Source organism: Silene latifolia, chromosome 1 (assembly GCF_048544455.1).
Source record: "Silene latifolia isolate original U9 population chromosome 1, ASM4854445v1, whole genome shotgun sequence".
In the NCBI taxonomy this organism is placed as follows: domain Eukaryota; kingdom Viridiplantae; phylum Streptophyta; class Magnoliopsida; order Caryophyllales; family Caryophyllaceae; genus Silene; species Silene latifolia.
This window is the reverse complement of record NC_133526.1, coordinates 86,480,028-86,494,068: the sequence shown is the minus strand read 5'-3', so window position 1 is coordinate 86,494,068 and position 14,041 is coordinate 86,480,028.

Genomic DNA, 14,041 nt, shown 5'->3' with positions numbered 1-14,041 from the left:
ATTCCGTAGTCTTTGCCTCCCAGTCCGCAAAATTGGACCCATCATTCTTTAGTCGAGTGGACTGATTCATTTGGTCCATGAACATTTTAAGCCAGGACGAACGATCTAGTGTGGCACTAGGCATTGGGATTGCGTTATTTCCAGCCATTTGTTGTAACAGTATTATTGATAATAAGCGTGTTCTACACTGCGAAAGAAGAATAAAATAATAAGCATGCATCGTTTTTATTTTAAGTCTAATGAACTAATGTCATAACGCGAAGACTCAAAAACATTTATACAATTGACCTCCCTCAAGAATTATATAAATGACCCCAAGACTCAATTCTCTGTAAATTGATAAGCTAACCTTTTAGCTAATTCTACCGTTAGAATTCTTGGTCGATAAATTTCTGTAAATTCTATCTATAGTCCATCATAATCACGAGAAACTCTTCGGACTATAAGTCAACACAACTACTTACCCAACGTAGAAGGGGTCATATTAGGACTACCGACGAAGAAGGGACTCATAGATGTTTGCCCTTATAAAGACTAATCTCAATTTCCGTTTTAGAGGAAGATCCCATCAACTTTTTAATTCATTTTAAGTGAACTATAATCTAGCATGCGAGAATGATTTAAACTAAGGTGATGGCTTAAAGACTTTGACATCTGCATGTCCATGAAAACTAGCATACAACCTATATGAGTCAATTTTCATGCATTTTAGTAGTAGGTGGTTTGGTTTTAGGCGGAATATGATGCAATTACTAGCATGTGAATGAAAAGCAATAAAATGAAAAACGTAAAAAAAAAAAAAAAGTCATAGTGTGGCCTATCCTATCAAAATGAACAATAAATACAAGTTTGGAATCCATCCTTGGACCCGAGAAACTTGTCTTGATGTTCCATCTTGATCCATGTAGCGGGAGTGAGCTTGAATCTTCATCTTTAGTCTTCTTTGAAATTACAATAATTAAAATTACATAATTGACCTATTAGTTACATTCTAATTTCAAAACCCAAAACTAAAATAAAGGAGATTCGAGATCTCATAATTACATAAAAATTATGTTTCCTTCATTACGAAAACATAATTGACTAAGGCCACACTAAGTATTACAAATTACAACCGATTGCAAAATTAAATACGTAAATAAAATTCATTCATTCGATTCATTCAACATAATTAAAAGCATCAACTAAAAATAAATTAAACATACATAATACAATAAATAAATTATGTTGATTAATTTATCCAAACCACCTATTTAAATTAAATTAAGTGACAATTCCGCAATTTAATCACATTAATTTCATACTTAATCCATATTATACTTGTAATATGAATTCTATCCGTCAAAAATTTTAAACTGCTTTAAAATAACTCGGTATCATTAAATTGTGAACCGATTCACAATAACTAATTGACCAAAATAAAGAAAAATAAAATCCAATTCTCTAAATTTGTCTCGGCCAAAAAAACGAAAAGTTTTTTTTTTTTTATTTGTCACGGCTGAAAAAAAATAAAAAAAACAACTCCTTTCCTATTCTAATTCGGTAAATAGGAAAAACAAGGGAAAAAAAAAACTTTCCAAAAAAATTTTTCTCTATTTTTTCGGCAAAAGGCAAAAAAACTTTCCTAATTTTTTTTCTTCTTTTTCACGGTTTACCATAAATAAAATTAATCATAAAAATTTTTTTTTTTTTCGTAAACCCTAAAAAAAAAACAGCCTCTTTTTTTTTCTTTTCTTTTTGCGGCAATTATGCCCTAAGACAAGATTTGATGATCAATTGTTTACCTTTGCTATTAGAACATGATTAGCATATGAAATAATAAACATGATTAATTTATATGCCAAAAACTATATAGCAAAAACAATCTTTTAATCATAAACATGACGATTCCATTTGATTTTAACTTAATCTGCATTAAATCAAAAACTACCAATTCTTCATATTATAATTTTAACTGATTATAAACTATAATATGAAAAATAGAATGGAAAAACTATCATCAAACAGAAAAAAAACGGCACAACAAAAACGGCACAACAAAAACGGCATAAAAAATTTCGATCCAAAAAAAATCGAAACCCTAAAATTTCTTCTCGAAAATCTTATCGTTTACATACAAATTTTATGAAAATCATCAAAATTAAAATCGTAGCCTAGTGCTCTGATACCACTTGTGGGAAATAATCTGTATACTTCCCTTTAACATGAAGGATTATAACGATATAATAAAGATGATCTATGGTCATAAAATAAAATACATAAGTATAAGTAAAAAGATTTAGAATTAATCTCGGGTCCTTGCAAAATTGGCCTAAGAACAATATCAAAATTGATATTCGCCTATTAGTTGCACCCAACACGATCTAAGATATACCCTTTGATTATGCTAGAAATCAATCTAAAATTTTCTGTAAAATTTTATTGTCTTTGTGTTTTTTTGTGTGATGAGAAAGAGGAGGCTAGGTCAGAAAAAGAATTAGGTTAGAAATAATTCTCCACCTTTCTTTTTGTCATCTAGTGAGGATCGAACCCATGACCTCTTGGCTTGTGTACCCTCACTATTACCACTATGACACATTCAACTTGTTGATATTAAATACAACTAATTATATTTAATTACGAATTAACAGATTAATTCTTTCAAACTAACCTTATATATATTTAATTAAATATAATTTATTATATTTAATTTACGAATTGACAGTTAATTCGTCTCAACTTAATATTATTTAATTTTTATTAAATAATTATCTCATCAACACATTGACTAACGTTTTAGTCATTTTGGGCATCAATGTAATTATATTTCTATAACCACATTTATCAAATACGTCCTATAGGTGTGACCTTTAGGGACCAGTTGATCACCGCCATCTGTATGATAATAACGTCAAACTTTCTAGCAAGCCAACCGTTATTAGGTAAACATTAATCAACTGATTAAATATACGAAGTATACCCTTGTGAACCTGTAAGAGATTTACAAATGTTATCACACTAATTTGTGGAGGACACCAGCTCCAACAGTTCCCTCACTGGAAGATGTACCTATTTATGTTTTGGGTACAGTTGATAGGTACAATTGAGTGGGTGCATACTTGATCCGGGGATTAGTACCAGCGTGGAAGGATTTTGAATAAAGACTCTGTCTTACACTATTTATAATTTTATAATATCATTGGATTTGAATTTTATTTATTGTTAGATTTTTTAAGACTTAAGTCTTCCGCTGCAACGTTTAATTGTTTTGATTAAATTTTGAGACATGTACTTTGATTTAAAGGTTACTCTGTATTTACCTTGCACTTGGCATTTTAGCTAAGTGTGGAGTGACAGTCGTGAATTTTCCATATCTTCTTTACCGTTTTGGTCGTGAAAATTTAGGGCTGTTACACTTACTCCTAAGTCAATAAAAACAGCCTAGGATTTCGACAAATCCTTTTCGGTTTGGAAACTAAAGTTTGTGAAACCTTCAACACATAACTTAGTTTATCACTCAATCATATGAACGAATCCTTAATTCTTCTCAAGAATCTCAAGGATGTTCTTTAAGGCTTTCACAAGCCATCATTCAAATTAACTTGCTATTGACTTATCATGCTCTAAGCATGCGTCTGTTGGCATACATGATCGTTCCAATGGCGGAAACATTAGGAATCAACTTCATGTAATCAACAGCTTAATAGGTTCAGTGAACGACTATGACTCCATCATAGCAATTCCACTTTCATCAACATGAATAACCTACTCAACCTTGTTGATGTTAAATAGATATGAAAGATCTTATCATCATAAGCCTCTCAACTCTATGCCAATATTCTCTCACATAGATTCGGTAATCTAAAATAGATCGCACCTTTTCCTAGTCTCCCAATCACTCTTGACAGAAGAGAGCATTAGTACATTATCCTCAATAAGTAATATGTCTTCAACATGTAAGACATAGAAAAAATAATTTTAGCTTCCACTTAACTTCATGTATAAACATGATTCTTAAATCATGTGAACGATACCATTCTCTATTATCACATGAACGAAAAGTATAATCCTTTAATGCTTGCTTAAGACCATCCTGGGATTGTTGGGGTTGGTGTCCTTAACAGTTAGTGCAAGGACTTATAAATCTCTAAAAGGATCAAAGGGCATACTTTTGGTATTATTATCAGTTGATCCACGTTTATCAATAACGGTTGGCTTGCTAGATAAGTTTGACGTTATTGTCATACAGATGGCGGTGATCAACTGGTCCCTAAAAGTCACACCTATAGGATACGTTTGAGAGATGTGACGGTATGAAAATACAGTCATGTAGATGCCAAATTTGACTAACCAGTTAGTCCGAGTTATTTGACTAGTAATTAGTCAAAATATGAGGTTGAGATATTATATTTAATACGGATTAAATATTATGGGCTAAGGCGAATTAACCAGTTAATTCGTAAAATTAAATATAAACGATTTATATTTAATTAATGTATATTGAATGTAATTATACAATATCGTCTTTGTCGGACATGTATTAATACTTCAACTAACCCGTGTTATTAGTTGATGTTTTAATAGCCGATAACCGATGACGATTTATAATAAAAACCGCATCATATACATTTTAGCGAGACGAGTCGGATCAGTCGGATCACGAGTTAAATAAGGAGAAAGTGGAAAGCCCACTCCCTCCTCTAGTGACCCGCGGACCGAGGTCATCAAAAGGAGAGGTTTTTCCTCCTTTTGAAACCTAATTCATTTTTAACAAAGATTAGGGTTTCGGAGATTAATTTTCTCTCTGAAACTGAGATCTCACATCTCGAAAAACCTCACATCCAGTTCTCCCTATATTGCAAGGCAATCGGAGAACACGTTCTAGCACAAGCGCATTTCTCGGACAAATCTTGGGTGCAACAATTAGGAGGGAATCTCTGTTGATTTCTGTTCTTTACGCCGTGCATCAAAGGACCCGAGGTTGACTTTTATCTTTATCGTTTCTCTATTGTATTTATGTTTTATGACGATATTCGCATGTTAAATTTACGTTATAGTCCTAAATTTAAAGGGTATTATACGGATATAACCCTACAAGTGGTATCAGAGCCAGGTTACGTAAATTTTTCTATGTGTTTTTCATAAAACGATTTTGAAACGGTTTTGTTTGTCTCGAAATCCGTGCCTTGTATACATGGATGTTGCGTTTTTGTTAAAACCGTGCGGCTGTTTTACACGGCTGTCTTGGGTTGTTTTTCGATTTGTTCTTTTATATGTTGTTATTTTATACGGAGATTATAGCAACATGTCAAGTTTTGTCAATTGTTAAATTGTTTTGATGAGTTTTTGATCAAAATTGCAATTGATTTTGTCATGACAAACTGTTTTCACGAGGGTTTTGAAGTTTCAGCCATGTTTGCATTCGATCGAGCGTATTTTTACTCGATCGAGTGCTATCTCTGTCTTGTTTTTGATCGATCGAGTCCCTGTTGTACTCGATCGACCCCTTTCTAAACCCTACTGCTCGATCGAGTTGTCCTCGTACTCGATCGAGTAGATTTGCTGATAAAGGTACTCGATCGACCACCAGTTTAGTCGATCGAGCACTTTCAGTTTGGCAACCCTCTCGATCGACTTGCAGTTCAGTCGATCGAGCCCTTTTGTCCCTCGATCGAGCACTTATGTCCCTGGATCGAAGGATTCTGCTTTTTTGTGACTTTGAAAATTTATTCTTTTTGCTTTAAATTTTCTTTTGGCTTCAATATGTACTTTATACGGATATTGTACACTCGCTATGATTGTGAAACGGTTCACACACGTACCATTAAGTTATTTTAAAGCGTATTTAAAGTAACGGACTGTATGAGATTAAAATTAAATTGATAGAAGCAGTTTTATCACATGAATTTTAATCATTAAAAGGTGGTTTGGATAAATTTAACATAATTACAGAATTATGTCACGAATGAATTTGTTTTTAGTTGATGCATTTAATTATCGTTTTGTTGAATGCCTTGAATGCCTTTTATTACGTATTTTTTTTTGCAAACGGTTGTAACTTAGTGTGGCCTTAGTAGAACGTGATACCGTAATGATGGAACACGGTCTTGGTTGTATTTTGAGATCTCGTATCTCCGTTTTGGATTTTTCACTTGTAATTACAGTTTTTAATTAGAATGTAAATAGGTTTATATTTGTAATTCTAAATTGTAATTTTTGAGAAGACCAAAGATGGAGACCGGATGCTCACTCCCGCTACTTGGATCAAGATGGAACATCAAGACAAGCTTCTCGGGTCCCACGGTGGATTCCAAAGTTGTTTTATGTTTTGTTTTACTAGGATAGGCCACACTAGGAATTTTTATTTACGTATTGCATTCATTTATTTATTTTTCGTAACGATAATATGCATCATATTCCGCCTAAAAACCAAACCACCTAATTATTGCATGAAAACTGACACATATAGAGGTCACGAGTTAGTTTTCATTGACATTCTCATGTCACACGTTTTTTTTTTAAGCCATCATCCAAATTAATTCATTCACGCAGACGCTAGTTATTCGTTCACTTAATATGAATTATAATTTAGTTGATGGGATCTTCCTCGTATAATCAAAAATTGAGAACGGTCTTTATAGGTCAAACTCCAATGAGTCCCTTCTTCGTCGGTAGGCATAATATGACCCCTTCTACGTCGGGTAAGTTGGAACCGATTGACCTATTTTATCTCAACACTACGGTCACTCGTACGATCCTGTGACTGTGGTGGACTATAGATGGGATTTACGGAAATCTATCGACCAAGAGTTCTTCCGGAAGAATTAGCTAAACAGTTGGCTTATCAATTTACAGAAATTGAGTCTTGGGATCACTTGTATCATTCTTGAGGGAGATCAATTATGCAAGTGCATTGAGTCTACATGTTAAAATGAATTTTAAATAGACTTAAATCACCTCGATGAGTTGCTTATTTCGTTTTTGTTTTTCTTTCTTTTTCAGTGTAGATCACGTATTTTAAACTGTAAATAACAAATGGCTGGTTCTACTGATAACCCAATGCCAAGTGCCACATTGGACCGTGAGTCCTGGCTTCGGATCTTCATGAATCGATGAATCGGTCTACTCGATCAAGAATGATGGATCAAACTTCGCGGACTGGGAGGCGGCATTACGGAATGCTGCAGCTGCTGACGGGAAGCTCAAATATCTATTAGAGCCCATCCCGGCAAACCCAGGTCCCACGGCTAGAGCTGCTGAAATCACCAAGTTTAATGATTTCTGTATGGAAGCGGGTGCGATTAAAAACGTACTCATTTTTGCAATGGAACCCAATTTGCAGAAACGCTTCATAGCCCATGGTGCAAACAAGATTTTCACCACGCTCACTAAGGAATTCTCGAAAGCACCGAGAATCGTGACCTATGAGCATACCACTCGCTTCTTTGATGCGAGACTCCAGAAGGGCCAACCGGTTAGCCCACACATTCTCAGCATGATTGAGAATGTCGAGAAACCGGAGACCTTTAAGCGTAACATCAGCGAGAATATTGTTATCGACCGCATTCTTCACTCACTCCACGATGGTTATTCGCAATTTAGAGCGAATTACTATATGAATGATTTGAAGAAAACTCCGCATGAACGCACTCCCCTCCTCGTACAGACCGAGAAGGACATGAAGTTCGGTGGGAGCATGAAACAGGATGTTCTCGTTGTGTCAAACAAAGGGAAGGGTAAGGGCAAAGCTCAGGCAAACCTAGCAAAAGAGGTAAGGCGAAGTTCAAGAAGTCGGGTTCGAGGTAAGAGTGGGCTGGTGAGTCGAGCACCTCATCAGGCACGACAAAGAGCAAGAATGAAAACATGGAATGCCATCACTGCCACAAGACTGGGCATTGGAGGCGTACATGTTCTGTTTATCATGAGGACTTAAAGGCAGGTCGTGTTAAACCTGTTGGTATGTCTTCTTCTTCTTCTACTTTTATTCATATGATTGAGATTAACCACGCAAGTTACGGAACTTGGGTACTTGATACTGGTTGTGGTTCTCATCTGTGTAATCATGTGCAGGGGCTCCGAAACATCGAACCCCTCGTAAAGGGTGAGGTGGACCTGCGTGTTGGGAATGGAGCAAGAGTGGCTGCCATCTCAAAGGGGACATATGTGATCCAGCTTCCTAGCGGATTTGTGTTGTCTTTATATGACTGCTATTATGTTCCTAGTCTTTCGAAAAACATTATTTCAGTTTCTGCACTTGATAAACTTGGTTTTTCATTTGTAATAGAAAATAATACTTGCATTTTCTCATTACACGATATGATTTACGGCAAGGCAGTCTCCATGAACGGAATTTATGTTTTAGATCAGACCACGGAAATATTACACGTAATGAATAAAAAGTTAAAGGTTGGTGACAAAGATCAAACGTATCTATGGCACTGCCGTATGGGACACATTAATGAGAAACGCGTAAAAATGACTCATCAAACATGGAGCTATCTCGGCCTTTGATTTTCAATCATTTGGCACGTGTGAATCATGTCTCATCGGTAAGATGACTCAAATTTCCTTCAAAGGTGTTGGAATGCGCGCTGCTGACCTATTAGGGCTCATACACACGGATGTATGTGGTCCTATGTCAATCACCGCACGAGAAGGCTATAGGTATTTCATCACTTTCACGGACGATTTAAGTAGATATGGCTATGTCTACTTAATGAAGCACAAAAGTGAATCCTTTGAGAAATTCAAAGAATACCAGAATAGGGCACAGAACCTATTGGGTAGAAAGATAAAAACACTACGTTCGGATCGTGGTGGCGAGTATCTTTCTCACGAGTTTGATCAACACCTCAAAGATTGTGGGATTGCCTTTACGTTAACTCCACCTGGAACACCTCAATTGAATGGTGTGTCCGAACGGAGAAATCGAACACTACTTGATATGGTTCGATCCATGATGAGTCACACGGTTTTACCCGATTCATTATGGGGTTATGCTCTTTGTCACCGCTCTAATACTTAACCAAGTCCGTCTAAAGTCTGTTGACAAGACTCCATATGAACTATGGAAGGGAACGGTCCCTAACTTGTCCTTTATACGGGTTTGGGGCTGCGAGGCTTATGTCAAGTGGAGACACGAGGATAAGCTCGGCCCGCGATCGGTCAAGACATACTTTATAGGTTATCCTAAAGGAACACTTGGTCATTACTTCTATTCGCCAACCGAACAACGCGTTTTTGTTGCGGCTAGTGCGACATTCTTAGAGAAGGAATTTCTCGAGAATGCAAAGAGTGATAGAACCTTCGACTTGTCGGAGATTCCAGAACCAAACACCGAGCAACCATTGGAGGAACCTGTTCCTTCAATCCCGGCCGCGGTGAATATTCCTGAGGAACCTAGGAGGTCGGGAAGAGTCTCTATTCCTCCGGACAGAGATACATTGGTGGTCGAGGAACATGACATAGATGACGTTCTACTCTTAACGAGTAGTGAACCCGCAACCTATAAAGGTGCCATGACTAGTTTCGACTCAAAGCTATGGCTTGAGGCCATGCAATCCGAGATGGACTCCATGTATGAGAACAACGTGTGGGATCTTGTTGACTTACCTGCTAAGGTTCCTCCCCTTCAATGCAAATGGCTTTACAAGATAAAGCATTCAGTGGAAGGTCAACAAGATATCTACAAAGCACGACTAGTTGCTAAAGGTTTCACCCAAGTGCCAGGTTTGCACTACGATGAGATTTTTGCACCCGTAGTCATGCTGCGTTCCATTCGGATTATCTTAGCGATTGTCGCTTTTCATGACTATGAAATTTGGCAAATGGACGTGAAAACCGCCTTCTTAAACGGCTTTTTGGAGGAAGAGTTGTACATGGTACAACCCGAAGGTTTCATCGATCCAGTACATCCTAAGAAAGTATGCAAACTTAAGCGTTCCATTTATGGACTTAAGCAAGCATCAAGGAGTTGGAATCATCGCTTCGACCAAGTGATAAAAGAAAATGGATTCACTCGATCGGTCGAGGAACCATGTCTATACATCAAGTCGAGTGGGAGCAAGATTGTCTTCCTAATATTGTATGTTGACGACATACTCCTGATTGGGAATGACATACCTCTCTTAACTTCGGTGAAAGTATGGTTGAAAAACCATTTCCAGATGAAAGATCTGGGAGAGGCACAAAGAATTCTAGGCATCCGTATCTATCGAGATAGATCACGACGGATGTTATCTCTCAGTCAGGAGTCTTACATAGACAAAGTCCTAGAGAGATTCAGCATGACCAACTCCAAGAAGGGGTTTCTTCCTATGGCTCCAGGGGTGCATTTGAGCCAGGCTCAGGCACCAGAGACACCGGAAGAGAAAGAGCGCATGACACGGATTCCTTATGCCTCGGCTATAGGATCAATCATGTATGCCATGATATGCACACGTCCAGACGTGGCATATGCATTGAGTATGACAAGTCGATTCCAACAGCATCCAGGTGAACCACATTGGCTGGCTGTCAAGAACATTCTTAAGTACCTACGGAGGACTAAAGATTGGGCATTGACTTATGGAGGCTCTCAAACGCTATGCGCAACCGGTTACGCAGATGCTAGCTTCCAAACGGATCGTGACGACTCGAAATCTCAGTCTGGATTCGTTTTTATTCTTAATGGCGCTGCGATCACTGGAAGAGTTCGAAACAAAGCTACATAAAGCAGATTTCTACGACTGAGTCCGAGTACTATGCCGCGTCTGAAGCTACAAATAAAGCGATATGGATGCGTCAATTCTTACATGGGCTATCTGTAGTGCCTAGTTCGAATGACCCGATCACCATCTATTGCGACAATAATGGTGCCATCTTCCAAGCTAAGGAGCCAAAGTCTAGCAACAAGTCTAGACATGTACAACGGAAAGCTCATCTAATCCGAGATTACGTGGAGCAAAAGGAAGTAGTGATAGAAAAGATTGCTACCGATGATAACATAGCAGATCCTCTCCTTAAACCATTACGACAAGATAAGCATGAAGGGCACGTTAATTCCATGGGAATCAAACGTGTTCCTGAGTTGTAGTACTTTTTATGGATTAGATTCATTCTCGTTTGTACTCTATACGACATCATCGTTTTGATATTTATATATGTATAATTTGTTTTTCATGTGGAATTGTACGACAATTTTGAACACCACAAAGTGAACTGAACAAACATCATATTTTTATAGTCCTTAATTGCCCACATGAGCTGATAACTCTGGCAATTATTTTGTGACGTTGGTTGATGGTGGGTTCAACGAGCCATAAGTCAACCAGTTGACTGACCAATCACAGAGGCGAGTTATACGGATATCTCGTAGGACACCATTGTGACATCGACGTGGAGTCCTAAATGTTTTATAACACTTGCTGCCCGGTCGTGGATAGGACTTCCATGGTGATCCTTAGAGTCGAATCTTTAGACTATCGACTGTCTCTTGTGACTACGGCAGATTTTGGGTGACTTTGGTTTCTTTCTCACGGTCATCCGTAACAGGGGGCCAAGTAGATTTTTTCTGGGTCATTTCATGCTGTGCTTAGATCGGAAGGAGTCGAGTTGAAGGAAATATTCAGCCTTTATCAGGTACTCGATAATTCTCGGGGCCACTCGAGGAGTCAGAATCGAAATGCATGGCCATGCTCGGATACGGATTCGCTTTATCAGTTAAGTTACTCTCTAGTCGGGGAAACCACTCTAGATACAGATCGATTGTAAAATACGACCTTTGTGGATCCGGATCTACAAATTGTTTTACATTGAGTGGGAGAAATTTTAAATGAATATGAGAATCGGTTATCGCACATACACTTGTACGGACAAGTGGGAGTTTGTTGGAGCTTGTGTCCTCCAGTTAGTGCGGATAACGTCATTGCACATACACTTGTACGGACAAGTGGGAGCTTGTTGGGGTTGGTGTCCTTAACAGTTAGTGCAAGGACTTATAAATCTCTAAAAGGATCAAAGGGCATAATTTTGGTATTATTATCAGTTGATCCACGTTTATCAATAACGGTTGGCTTGCTAGATAAGTTTGACGTTATTGTCATACAGATGGCGGTGATCAACTGGTCCCTAAAAGTCACACCTATAGGATACGTTTGAGAGATGTGACGGTATGAAAATACAGTCATGTAGATGCCAAATTTGACTAACCAGTTAGTCCGAGTTATTTGACTAGTAATTAGTCAAAATATGAGGTTGAGATATTATATTTAATACGGATTAAATATTATGGGCTAAGGCGAATTAACCAGTTAATTCGTAAAATTAAATATAAACGATTTATATTTGATTAATGTATATTGAATGTAATTATACAATATCGTCTTTGTCGGACATGTATTAATACTTCAACTAACCCGTGTTATTAGTTGATGTTTTAATAGCCGATAACCGATGACGATTTATAATAAAAACCGCATCATATACATTTTAGCGAGACGAGTCGGATCAGTCGGATCACGAGTTAAATAAGGAGAAAGTGGAAAGCCCACTCCCTCCTCTAGTGACCCGCGGACCGAGGTCATCAAAAGGAGAGGTTTTTCCTCCTTTTGAAACCTAATTCATTTTTAACAAAGATTAGGGTTTCGGAGATTAATTTTCTCTCTGAAACTGAGATCTCACATCTCGAAAAACCTCACATCCAGTTCTCCCTATATTGCAAGGCAATCGGAGAACACGTTCTAGCACAAGGGCATTTCTCGGACAAATCTTGGGTGCAACAATTAGGAGGGAATCTCTGTTGATTTCTGTTCTTTACGCCGTGCATCAAAGGACCCGAGGTTGACTTTTATCTTTATCGTTTCTCTATTGTATTTATGTTTTATGACGATATTCGCATGTTAAATTTACGTTATAGTCCTAAATTTAAAGGGTATTATACGGATATAACCCTACAGGGATCACTTAAGAAAGCTACGCATAATTATAGATACCTAATATCTGCTGAGATTCCAACAAACACCCGATGATTATCGGACTACAACATGCTTAGGAATCGCGGCGTTTGATCGACAGTTTGTGTACAACTTTACGTCGGAAAACTTAAAACGATTTCGAAAATAAAACTTTTCAAAAGTACCTGGAGTGTTTAATGCATGACGACGGGGTCGCAATGACACTAACTAGAGTCAAAACCGACACCGGACCAAAAACCGACTAAAAATTCAAATCCCGACTCCAACAACGAGTCAAACCGAGTCAAACAAAACCATTCAAATGCTTCTATGTTAAGGTTTCCCGGAATCTTACATAGTCAAGTACCAAACATGTGCATCCAAATCCTAGGATAGAATAAATCATGATTGCACTTGTGTGAAAGCGACAAGACACCTCGAAGACGTGTTATATGGCTCGCGCCTCTTTGAGCAGCCCAGATGGCCACGTCGCTCAAAACTCACACAACCACTCATTTTCCTGTAAATACCCCTCAAATGCAACTATTTGAGGGTTACGCGAGTGTCCGCCCCCTCTTTTCTCCCTTAAAATTATCGACTCGACTTCCTAAGTCACAATCCGACACGTGTTTACGACCTACCGATCGTAAACACAAGCCTTACACATTGTTTGGTACTGTCTTCGTGCATTAAGCCACTTGACCGACCATCTCGACCACTACACCATCACTAAACTTAACAAACACTCTTTTTACTTACTAAAACGGTTTTAAACCTAGTTTTCCGACCAAACGAATTGATACACTTATGTCGATTTCTCGCCATAACCTAGCATGTAAGTATGAGGGTGTAAAAACCCTCTTTTTATCATGTCTTTACTTGTTTCATGACTATAACATGCTAAATCAAGCATAACATGGTCAAAAACTTGGGAAGAATGAGCCAAAACCGGACTTTTGGTTAAGGCAGAGGCTACTTACGTAGCACATAGGCTCGCGCCTAAAGGACCCTGCCCAGCCTTAAGTCCAATCCGTGTTTGGTCTCTTCATCTCCCTTATTTTCATGTTTGTAAACGGTTTTTACCATTTCAAGTATTTTCAAACCCTTTTTATTTTTACAAGTTTTTAACC